Genomic DNA, 12,677 nt, shown 5'->3' on the forward strand with positions numbered 1-12,677 from the left:
ATACCGTGACATTTAAACCTTACCCGTGACATTTTCTGGAAGCTCTGCAGAGCCATAATGCTGCCTCCAGGGTGGGGCAGTGGTTGGGGTGGGGCTGAGCATCCGTGGTCCCGGCTCCATGGCCGAGCTTAAATCTGTTGCAAGCTCGTGAGTTCACAGGGGATGTTAAGACATAGTAGGGGCTGGGGAGGACAGTGTGTCCCCAGCCCTGACACAAACCGGAGCTTGACCTGGTGGCGAGGACACTGAACGATTCGGGTGTCAGAACATCTGAGTTCCAACACGTCCACTGGCTGCATGACCTTGAGCCAACTTGCCTCACTGGTCAGCGAGATCGTTCAGAGGACTAAATGAGACATACATATACACATCGTTTATTTTTTTAAGATTTTAAATATTTATTCATGAGAGACACAGAGAGAGGCAGAGACACAGGCAGAGGGAGAAGCAGGCTTCCTGCAGGGAGCCCGATGTGGGACTCGATCCCGGGACTCGAGGATCATGACCTGAGCCAAAGGCAGATGCTCAACCACTGAGCCACCCAGGTGTCCCTAAAAGTAGTTTAAAAGTGGAGGATACCAAGGCCCTTCAAATGAATATACTAGAAACAAGTTTGCCTGCTAGCAAACAGAATGCCTCGTGCTGGGAGGTGGGCCTCCGTCAGAAGTGCTCCGTTGGTGAGCGTCCCCTTGGCAAGCACTTGATGATCCACTTTGGTGAGACGTGAGTGGTCAGAGTCATCAGCCCCACATCGGACCGGTTGTAGCACTGGGTTCATCCCTGAGGGCAGAGAGTCTCTGACCACTGGTGTCCAACCAGGGCCTTCTCTTGAAGACTTTGGAAAGGCCTGGTGATCTTGGAGCGGGCATCCTGGAGGGACCCTCTCTGTTTGCAGCTCTCCTGTGGAGGCATAAAGGGCCACATGGTGATCTGCCCTTTGAAGTCTACGCTGGGGTTAGATGCCCCGGTACAGGGCAGGGCCACATCTCCTCTGACCTTAAATCACGTGTTCAGGTTGGGATTGGGCTCCGCACAATAGAAGCTCTTTCTCTGTTCACCTAACAGTCACGGGCAGGTGTTCAGGTGGTGGGTTCTTTCAAGGTCTCTCCCATCGTCAGCACACGGCTTCCATGGCCACCATGGTGTTCCTGATGCAGCCAATTTGAAGGAGGAAGAGCATGGAGGTGGGAACTGGGGGACTCATAGGATAGGCCTGAAGAGAGACCCTTTTCTTCATTTCCCAATGGCTAGAACCAGCCACAGGCCTCAGTCACTGTGAGGGAGACAGGGAAGTGACTCAGAGAAAAAGAGGAAATGGATTCTGATGACAGGCTGTTTGCCACATCCAGGGTCAGAGTCTAGTAGGAGGCGAGTGCCCGGCGCATGCTTGCTGACTAAACACGCCCAGTGAAGAGCTTAGCTAGTTTATGCAGTGATGGGAGCAACAGCAGAAACATGGTCTGCAGAGAATCTGTCAAAAATTGTTGATTTTCTGGGACTCCCAGGTGGCTCAGTGGTTGAGCATCTGCCTTTGGCTCAAGGCGTGACCCCGAGGATCCTGGGATAGAGTCCTGCATTGGGCTCCCCGCAGGGAGCCTGCTTCTCCCTCTGCCTGTGTCTCTGTATCTCTCTGTGTCTCTCATGAAAAAATAAATAAAATCTTTAAAAAAAATTGTGGGTTTTCTGCTCACAGTTTCTGCTCACATATCTCATTAGGTTGAAAAACACTTCATGGAATGCATATTGTCCCCACTGTGTCCTGGGTGCTAGGCTACATGCTAGAGATGCCCCTCCGGATAACACCAGGTTCCTGCCTGCGAGGCGCTTACGGCCTATGTGACCAAGGACACATCCCGTGTCTGTATATTCAACTGGCTACGGTTCCACCAGAAAGCCAGATACTGTTAAATTCATAACCGGGGTTGCATCCCCTTTGGTGGATTTATCTCAAATCCTTTAAACACTGAACCATATGTTGAAACCCTCAATGGACTATTAATCAAAATTGTGTTCTGGGCTCTGGAGCCCTGATTGAAAATGCATCTGCGTAAGTAGCCTTTTTGGAAAAATTGCACATCTTACATTGACGCAAGCAATCAAGTCTTCCCCACCCTTCACAATGGAAAAACAGAAACGGCAGCTCATCCAGATGAAAAACAGGATGATTTTATTCTAATGAGAATGCGGGGCTAGCGCAATTACAGACAAGTGTGCAACATTAGTGAGGTCTTTCTATTTTGGCGAGTAGTTATGTGAAAATACCCTTCGGCTTTCCCGCTGCCTTGTGAGGCTCAGAAATGAATGGCTCTTGATGTATTTGAATGTAATCAGGAGTACATCTCACGGTATCAGTTTCCACTTTATAGAGGGAGCTGGATTCTCCGGAACAGCGAAGACACGGAATTTGCGAGCCAGAGGACACAGGTGGAGCCCAGGCTGACAGCAGGGACAGTCTAGGATGAGGCCATCGGCCCGTCGCCTCTCTACACAGATGCCCCTTCAGGTTAGCCACCTGAGAGCCTAAGAGGGACAGGAACCTGTACCATGTGGAAGTCAATTCTTGAATCTCTGCTACTCTTACTCGGCTTTGTTAGGAGGAATAAAATTAATTCACATTTATGCCTTTCCTGCATCCATCCTGGAATTTACACCTGCCCGTCGGTCCCGCCAGTGGTGGGGACTGGCGTGAGGACGAGATTGGGCCATAGAAGATGATGGATTAGAGTCTCCTGATGTTTTAAGCTCTGAATCTGGAGATAGGGATCTGTCTTGCCCATTTGAAGTTAACGTGTTGTTAATAAAAAATGTCTGATTTTTTTAAAAGATTATTTTTATTTATTTATTTATTTATTTATTTATTTATTTATTTATTTATTCATTTATTCATTCATTCATTCATTCATTCATGAGAGACACACAGAGAGAGAGGGAGGCAGAGACACAGGCAGAGGGAGAAGCGGGCTCCACGCAGGGAGCTCGATGAGGGACTTGATCCCGGGTCTCCAGGATCACACCCTGGGCCGAAGGCAGGTGCTAACCCACCGAGGCACCCAGGGATCCCCCAAAACTCTGATTTTTGAAGGAGAAAGTATATGTGTGCATAAGTGAAGGCACACGCCCCAGAGTCAGCATTAATATTCTAATTATATAAGGGATTAACTTATTTTAAATGTATTTCTTGTTATTGATGCGTGCTGGCTAAGCAACAGCTAATTCCGTTTTTAAGACGCCAGACTCTATTTCCCCAGGGAAGCAACAGACCTGTATCCTCAAAGGTGTAAACATCTAATTATAGAGGTAACACACACACACACACACACACACACACACACACAGGCTGTTAGGATGTCAAATGCTATGATGACTTAGAGTTTTGTTTTGAATTTCAAGTTTAGCTAAGGTAACCATACCCCCCTCTTTGTTCCCCACTGAATGGCCAAGGAGAGAAACTTCCCAAATATTCCTGAGAAACAGAGAAGAGAGTGAAACTCACCTGCCATAAATCTTTCAAACTCTGAGAAGAAAAAAAAAAAAAAAGGCGGGGACTTTGCTGTGTTTGGAGACCTAACAGGAGAGGAGACTCTCCATGAATTCATGGAAGGTCTCAGGTGTGTCAGGCTCCGCCAGCCCCAACCTGGGCCATAGGTGTAATGGATGCATTATGCCTGCCCACACTCAGGCTGTTCTCATAGGGCCGTGACTACCCTCCCCACCCCTGAATTCACAATAGTTGAGTAGGACTTAAAGGGATCTGCTGGGTCAGCACATAAGAAGGAGAGGAAAGGAAGGGAGTGGAAGGGAGGGAGAGAAGGATGATACTGAGTGAAAATAAAGTATCTCCCCACCCGTCACTAAGAGAGGAGCCCATGGGAGCTGCATAACCCCTGCCCCGCTGCTGGCCAAGGCATTATTCCCGCCACCTGGTGAAGAATTATACTTGCTGCTACAAAGAATATACACATTTGAAGTTCTATTAAATGTTCTTAGTTTGCAGAAAGTTAGAACCAATGAAAACCACTCACACAAAGACAGAATACTAGCTTAAAAAAATAATTGGAATCATCAGGTAGGAAAATCTTTACTAGTTCCTCCTTTTAGAGGGCAGATGGAACATGATGATTGAAGTTTGCATGATTTGTGATTAGCATCTCTGCATAATCAGGACTTCAGCACCCTGATTGCTCCTATTTGCTTCTTTCTAGGAAAAAAAAAATCATTGGTTACTGTGACAGGTAAAGCTCTTTTCATGTTTTCTCATTCTGTTCAATTCCTTTTCTTGTAAAATTCAATTTGCAACCTTTGCCCACTTTTCTTTTGTCTCTTAATTATTGATTTGTAAGAGTTTTTTCTATAAGAAGGATATTAACTTCTGTCAATTTTGTTATAAATAATTTATCATAGGTCTTTCAACTATTTGGTCACGTAGAAATCATTTTTATTATTACTTAGCTATTTACATTTTCATATACACCCATTATTTTCCTTTAAGGGTTTCTGGCTTGGCAGTTACAGTCAGAAATTCATGTTCATTTTAAAATTACAGAAGCATTCACTAAAATTTTCTCCCAGGAGGGGCGTCTGGTTGGCTTAGTCTGTGAAGTGTGTGACTCTTGTTCTCCAGGTTTGAGTATGAGACCCACATTGAGTATAGAGATTATTTAAGAATAAAATCGTTTAAAATAAATTAATAAAATTGTCTCCCAATAGTTTCATGGTTTCATTTTTAAAAATATGCATATTTATATCTTTACTGTCTGCGGGCATATGATGTGACTTCAGGTTTTAACCTTTTATCCCCCCTCAAATGATTTGTTAGTTTTCCTAATAACCTCACTTGGATTTTTTTTCTCATTTTCTCATTGTTTTAAATTCATATGGATGTTTGGACCTATTAGTGGACTTCCAATCTGTCCTGGTGCCAATTGTACGGTTGCTCTACAACTTTAGAGATTATTAGGGTATGTCCCAATCATTACTTTTCTATTTTCAATTTTTTTCTATTCTCATGTTTTCTTACAACTGAATTTTACATTTATATGATCTTTACCTTTTTTCAAGAAGAGCCTTGTTTGGTATATGCTGTAGTGAGAATAATGCTCCCCACCCACAAAAGACGTTCATGTCCTAGTCCTAATTCTCAGGACCTGTGAAACTATTAACTGCCCTGACAAAGGGGCTTCGTCGATATTATTAGATTAAGGATCTTGAGGTGGGAAATGATGGGTCATCCGGTTGGGCTCAGTGTAATCATAAGCATCCTTTTAAATGGAAGAGAGAAGCATCAGAGGGAGCTGGTAGGATGGGTGAATGGTCAGAGAGTTGCAACTGTGCTAGATTTAAAGACAGAAGAAGGAGCCACAAGACCAGGAATGTGGATGAGTTCTAGGGGCTGAAAAAGGCAGAGAAGAGGTATCTCCCCTAGAACCTCCAGAAGGAATGCAGACTTTGATTTTTGGACCTCTCACCACTAGAATTTTAAGAGAATAAATCTGCATTGTTTAAGCCACTAAGTTCGTGGTGGTTTGTTATGACAACAGTAGGCAACTAAAAGGGTATACTTTCTAGATTCCTCTATACCTGAGAATCTGTATGTTGCTCTCACACATAAACAATAGCTTGATAACTTAAAGAACTGGGTTACAATAATTTTCCCTCAGAATTGTAGAGATATTGATATGTTGATTTTTCGCTTTTTGTCCTGCAAAAGATAAGTTTGAAGCCAATCTGACTGCACGTTCACCTTTAAAACGCTTTCCTTAGGTCTAGGAATAAAGTCCCTTTACCCTTGAAATACATCATCATGATCTATGGGTCTCTTTCTACTCATTTTTCTTGGTGTTGGTAGACCCTTTGACATGTAGGCTTGTATCTATCTTCAACCAAGAAAATTGTTTGGATATTATTTCTATGACTACTGAATCTACTCCCACTCAACATTATCTGCTTCTTAGAATTCCCTTCATAGTTAGAGTTGGTTTCTTGTCTCTACTATCAACATCTCATGCTGTTGGGTTTTTTTCAATCAACTGCTATAATACAGTATTTTATTACAGTTTAGCATTGCATGTCTCTCCATACTTCTCAGGGCAAAATGAAGCAAGATATATCAGAAATCAACAGCACACCAACATCACAACCCATGGGTCCATGGTGTATATGCTACAATCTAGGTGATGTTAGGCTGCTGGCTTTCACACCATCGAAAATGCACTTTGTATTTGTTTCATTTTGTGCAAACATAGTTCTTGGATTGAACCAATGTGATTACTAGACAACTAATACCATGATTTGCACATTAATGGCTAAGTAAAATTAAACTTATATATAATAAAGCTGACTGAGCTCATTTCATACTTCCTGCTTTGGGAACTTCCACCTAAAAGCATTTATAATGAGTCATGTGTTCAAACACATGCTCAAGTGAAGGGGAATAATGGGAAGTGGAAGCCAACAAAAGCATCAGGATTTTTCTGGAAAAGACTCAGAAAAGGCTTTTAAAAAGAGGTTTTCATCATGGCTTCATGAAGTGCAGCATCTTATGACTAAGCTTATTCCAAATGAAGCATAAATACTTACATGTTGCAAGAGTTCTGGATAACAGAAAAGTGGATTTACTCTATCCGAAGGTTGGTCTCCATAAAAAGTAGGTGAAAATATCATTATATGTATATGACAAATGACTCCAAGAAAAAGCCACTCAATTTATTTAGAGTATATAAGAGTCCTGACTTCGATAATCCCAAGTAAACTGTGTTCTAGGAACAGGATTATTGGAGATTGATGACATATATTTCTTACAGAAATCCAAACCAAATTAAATTAAACCTGGGCATCAGGGGGCACAAAAATTACACAAAACCTCATTTTTTGGTCAAAAGGGTAGCTTTTGTTGACTTTGAAAACTTAACACTTTAAAAAACTCTCCCATGGAGACCTTCTAGAAGCTCCTGACTCAATGAGACGTAGATTACTTCAGATTAACGGGGATGTAATTGATGCACTTCTAAGCTTCTAATTTAATACAGTTATTTTAGTTCTGGGTGTGTTCTCAAGAGGGTACCAGGTGTAGAAGTGATGTAGACAGTCAAGGCTGGGAATGGGTGTTGGGTGAAGACCAGGTGTAAAGAAATCTTCCTCCAAGATTTCTGCTGAGGCGTGTTAGGAGTGGAAATGCTTAGGACCACAGCTCCCCATGTCTGAATGAACTCACCATTGCTGCCATTACCCACCACAGCAGACACCTGATGGTCAGCCTACACTTGGCCCTCCCTCACTGTCACTCCACTCTGTTATCACCATTATGACAACCTCAGTTGAGGTCTTCCTAACTTCTCACCTGCCCACCTGAGGGGCCATTATTGTTAAAAATGGGCCATTGATTTGAACAGACACTTCACCAAGGAAGACAATGGCCAATTAGCACAGGAAAAAGATGCTCAGTGCCACTGGTCTTCTGGAAAGTGAAAATCAAAACCACAACAAGATATCACTTCAGACCCAAATTAAAATAAATAATACCAAGAGCATCAGAAATTGGCCGGGATGTGGAGCAACGAGAACTCTGACACGTCGCTGGTGAGAGAATAAGCAATACAACCACTTTGTAGGGCTCTGGGTGGTTTCCTGTAAAGCTGAACACAAGTTCACCCTGTCTCAGCGAATCCCCTCCTAGGTGTTTACCCAAGAGAAGTGAGAACATATGTCTACAAGAAGCCTCATACGAGAACATTCATAGCAAGTTTATTTATTATAGCCCCAAACTGGAAGCAATCCAAACGTTCATTAGCAAGAGAAATGACAAACAGATTGTTGTTTATTCATACAATGGAGTATGTCTCAGCAATAGAAAGAAATAAACCACTGATGGATTGTGAAGACATACGGAAGGCAAAAGAAGCCGGACAGTTCCACACCGTACAGTTGCATTTATATGAAGTTCAAATACAGGCAACACTAATCTATACGGTAAGAGAAACCGGAATGGTGGTTGCCTCCAGGAGTAAGAACGATTAAGGGCTTGGGAATTATTTTCTATTCTATTTGTGTGTCGAAACTTATAGAACCAAACACGATCTGTGGGTGTTCTCGTTTTTCACTTATGATAAAAATACACAGAATATATTTATTGCTCCTATTTTTGGCAATTTTAGCCTGTACTTGATAAATCTTTTCAAGGTGCAGAATGGAGTTTTCCTTAAATCAGGAAATTCGTATTCTAGCACATGCTATTCCTTCTTTTCCATGGCTTCTTATCTCTTCCTCAGAAATTCCAATTACCTGAAATGTTTCACATTCTCCAGTGTTCCACTTTTTTGTCCTTCTCGTCTGCATTCTAAGAGAACTTCTCAGCTCCTCCTCCCCATCACAGAGAGCGCTTCTTCTGTTTATGGCTTCCATGTACAGCTTTTAATTCTGAAATTTATCTAGTGTCTAACACTACTCTCTCAGTGCACACAGCTCCCTTGCCATCTCTCCTGCTAACGCGGAAACGAAAAACCCAGCCTTTAGAATCAGATCTTGTTTGTCAGTATGGGCTCCAGCCTATACGTAGGATGTCAGGCAAATTAATTTAATTTAATGTGCCTGTTTTTCTAATCTGCAAGATGAGGATGGGAGCTGTAACCACTTCATAGTATTAATTGTCACAATTTTGTGAGCTGATGATTGTACAATACTTAGCCCAGCTCTGGACATAAAGTACTGAATAAATATTAGCTTCCAGCAGAAGCAACAGCAGCAGCAGGAGCATCTTCATCATGGCTGGACTGGCCTTCCTCCTGACAACTATTCCATTTCAAGCTATTCACTACTCACCTTCTAGGGCTTTCATACCCTGGCTGATGCATGGCGGACGTCCAGCGAGCACCTGTCGAAGAAACAGATAAATTTGCTCCTTTATTTCTATCATCTACTCTGACACTGTAGTGTAGCATCACTGCGTTTTTTGTTGTTAATGAAACTCAATTATTAGTGAAAATCTATTCTTGGAACAGATTTTAAAACAATGAATCAATTCCTCTCCCCAGAAAAAATATCATTACAACGTCACCTTGACAGCGCTTGAACAAAGAACCCATCAGGAGTGGAAAACTGATTCCATGTTGAATTTTTATTCAGACAGACATTATAACAAGACTACATTGGAATTAGTTTTCATGAAATAGGAATTTGGAGGGAGGGGTATGCTTGGTGGCAGTGGTTATTAAAATTTTATTCTTTAAGATTTTCAAGACATAAAAAAAAAGATTTTCAAGACATTTTCTGAATTGTTTTCTTTTTCTTTCATGACATCTCAAAATAAGTTATTGGAGAGATGATTTTAAAAAAAGGCCCCTTTCTGCCTGGCTGGCTCAGTCGGTGGAGCATGTGACTCTTGATCTCAGGGTTGTGAGTTCGAACCTCACATTGGGTGTAGAGATTACTTAAAAACAGAATCTGAAAGAAAGAAAGAAAGAAAAAGTTCCTTTCATCTACTTTCTTAATGTTTAAGTAAATCTCAACCTTAAAAGAATAGGTACATCTCAGGTTTTAACTTCAATATTCCAAACCAGATGCCTAAATGAGAACTATTCATCCTCTGTGGGCAGAAGAAATCAAGATTGCTCACATCAGAGTTTAATCCATCAGGCTTCAAGCCCTAGGCATTGATGAGCCAACTCCTTTTCATGTTCTGCAAAATTCTTTGCACCACTGTTGTCAGCAGCTCAAGTGAGACTTTGGTGGAGCCCACTGGAGTTGGTCCATTTTCCCCGTGACCATCATGGCCACAGTGACCTGCCAACCAAACCTAGCACTTTGGCTTCTCCACACCCTCGTCACACCAGGGTCTGTCACAGATAAGACAATCCTCATTGACACCTTTGTCACCACCTCCATGTCTGACATTTTGCTGACCCTACAGCTGTCTGTGTGGTCAGGATCCTGCCCCTCTGTCTGCTTTTGGTAGAGAGCTGAGCTGCAGGACCCTTCCTGTATCTTGTGAGCTTCTTTCTATCCTCACGTCCTCTCCAATAAGTGAGCCTTCCAATGATAGGAAATTCCTTTCCCCACCAGACCAATATGGCCCCAGGCACATGGAGTAGATACACGTGACCTAAGACGGCTTCCCTACACCCTCAACAGCTCCAATCACTGGATATATTAGTTATCTATTTGCATAACAAATTACCCCAAATTTAGCGTGTTAAAACAACAGGTACTTAAGAACTCACACAGTTTCTGAGGGTCAGATATCCAGGAGCAGTTTAGCCGGGTGGTTCTGGTTCAGAAGAAGAAAGAAAGAAAGAAAGAAAGAAAGAAAGAAAGAAAGAAAGAAAGAAAGAAAGGAAAAGAAAGAAGGAAAGAAAGAAAGAGAAAGCTCCTTTCATTTAGTTTCTTAATGTTTAAGTATGAGATTTCATGAGATTTCAGTAATGCTGTTGACACAGACTGCAGGCTCTAAAGATTGACCAGGACTGGAGGTCTCACCTTCAAGCTCACTCATGTGGCTGTCACAGGAAGATTCCATCTCTTGCCATATGGACCTCTCCACGGAGTGCCCAGAGCAAGAGACACAGGAGAGAGAAAGAGCCCACACCCGATAGGGGACCGCAGCTTCATTAGTAACTTAATCTCAGAAATGATATCCCTTGACTCCTGCCATGGTCTATTCACTCATGAGTCATTAAGTCCAGCCCACACTCACAGGAAAGAGAATTTAGCTCCATCTCTTGGAAGAAGGAATATCAAGAATTTTTGGACACATTTAAAAATCACCACCCTGAGTTAACATAGGTATCTTCTCAGATGTATGAAAATACAGTTACATGAACTCATAATGTGTGAGCTTATTTCTTATCCTAGAATGTTCAGATTCCTGAAGAAAATAACCCAAGGCTCAGAACTGCCCCAGCCCCAGAGGGGAAGGGGATTCTCTGCTTTTCTGTCCCTCTGATCCATCTGGTTGCTCATTAACATGGTACAGGTGGGCCCCTGACAAAGCAGAACTAATGAATTATCTCAATGCAAGAGGGAGAGTATGTGAGAAAGCCCCAGAAAGGGGCAGAAGTGGCTTTATTGCTGTAGGCAACATAATAGATTAACTCTTCATCCGAAGAGTGATTCATCGTCCTGTCACAGACTCACTGAGCTGGAAAGAAAGTCAGGTCTCTTAACTGTCTGGGAAGTGGGGCTTTTGGATGAGAGTCAAACCCAAGAGAGTCATGGCTGTCCTGACAAGTTTGAGAAGAAGTTTAAGGAATCGTATAGCGGGTCTCAGGGCTTTGACACCGATTTGAGTAGCTCAAGTATCTTGAAAGATGAGAACAACTTTAAAACACGAAAGGGAGACAGAACGTGAAGACTGCTAACTCTGGGAAACGAACTAGGGGTGGTAGAAGGGGAGGAGGGCGGGGGGTGGGAGTGAATGGGTGACGGGCACTGGGGGTTATTCTGTATGTTAGTAAATTGAACACCAATAAAAAATAAATTAAAAAAAATAAAACACGAATATTCCTCTCTGCACATGGCTTCCTCCTGCAGAAGTGATTCTATCCTGTTCCTTGCAATGCTCTGTAGAAGGTCTGGTGATGCTCCTCCTCAGGAGCATCGGTGCGTGGTTTTATCAGGCTGTATATATTCCGGTGTTAGATGTCACATCCAGCCATGTGCCTGCAGAGGAAGTGAAATAGCATTAACAAACATACTACACAAAAACACGACACTGTTTCCCAAAGCGTGTTCTGCAGAACACTGGTCCCACGAATTACTCCATGAGTAAAAAATCGTATGGCAAAGGGAACATGTGAGACATTGCATTAAATAAACACTGTCACCTGGAAACACACAATAGACATTAGTTTAGGAAGGCATTTGAAAACTCCTGCAGCCAAAAAATTCTTCTTCTTCTCCTCTTCCTTCTCCTTATTATTATTAATCTGGATTTCACCCAGTGCTTCCCAGGCATCTTTGTCTATGGAACACATGGAACTTTACACTTGAGAAAAGAAATGTATTTAGTTAATTTCTAACTAGTTTGCATTGTTGTCAAAGAACATAATCTGTAAGAAGTGTGTGTGTGTGTGTGTGTGTTTTAAATGTTGAGATTTTCTTTATGGTTCCATTTCTGTAGATATTCCATCCGCACGTGAGAAGAATGTGTGTTTCCCCATCGCTGAAAGCCAAGATATTTGAACGCCTATTGAACCCGGTTTGTGAATTAGTGTTGGGCTAATGCCCTATCTCTATACTAATGTGTGTGTCTGTTTGACACATCAGTTACTGAGAAGGGTGGGTCGCGACCTCCTCAAGAATATCTCAGGGTCTCCCTGTAGTCTCTCAATTTTTGCTTTATGTATTTTGTGTAGCTAGTCAGGAATCATACAAACTCGGCATTGTCACGCAATCTAGAGTGGTCATTATTATCCATTGTTATAATTTATTTTGTCAGCTATTGCTATAATTGCTTCAGATGTCTTTAGTATTTGCCCTGTAGCCCTTACATCTTTGAGCTCGCAGGATGCAAATGTTTCCAGAGTGTCACATTTAAATAGGGCGTCATAGGTTTTCTTCTTACTAGAAATGAACTCTATTTTCAGTGCAAAGCTTAGTTCATTTTAATCTACCATAATTACTATATATGAAGACTTCTTTTTCATTTTCACCTTACTTTGTGCTTTCTATTTGCCCTGCTAATTGTT

At 42.1% G+C, this 12,677-nt stretch overlaps 2 long non-coding RNA genes and 1 other non-coding gene across 3 annotated transcripts; 1 reads left to right on the forward strand and 2 right to left on the reverse strand.

The window, feature by feature from the left end:
* Positions 1–373: 373 nt before the first annotated feature.
* LOC144296550 (uncharacterized) lies at positions 374–1,467 on the reverse strand. The gene is made up of 2 exons (XR_013363642.1): positions 997–1,467; positions 374–900 (listed from the first exon to the last, which is right to left on the reverse strand). It is a non-coding gene; the product is annotated as an uncharacterized LOC144296550 (long non-coding RNA).
* A 2,569-nt stretch (positions 1,468–4,036) lies between these two features.
* On the reverse strand, positions 4,037–10,606 carry LOC144296257 (uncharacterized). Its single transcript, XR_013363419.1, has 3 exons — positions 10,468–10,606; positions 8,815–8,866; positions 4,037–4,198 (listed from the first exon to the last, which is right to left on the reverse strand). It is a non-coding gene; the product is annotated as an uncharacterized LOC144296257 (long non-coding RNA).
* LOC144296669 (U8 small nucleolar RNA) lies at positions 4,060–4,193 on the forward strand. The gene has a single exon (XR_013363679.1). It is a non-coding gene; the product is annotated as a U8 small nucleolar RNA (small nucleolar RNA).
* Positions 10,607–12,677: the final 2,071 nt, after the last annotated feature.

The sequence above is a fragment of the Canis aureus genome, chromosome 24 (assembly GCF_053574225.1).
Source record: "Canis aureus isolate CA01 chromosome 24, VMU_Caureus_v.1.0, whole genome shotgun sequence".
In the NCBI taxonomy this organism is placed as follows: domain Eukaryota; kingdom Metazoa; phylum Chordata; class Mammalia; order Carnivora; family Canidae; genus Canis; species Canis aureus.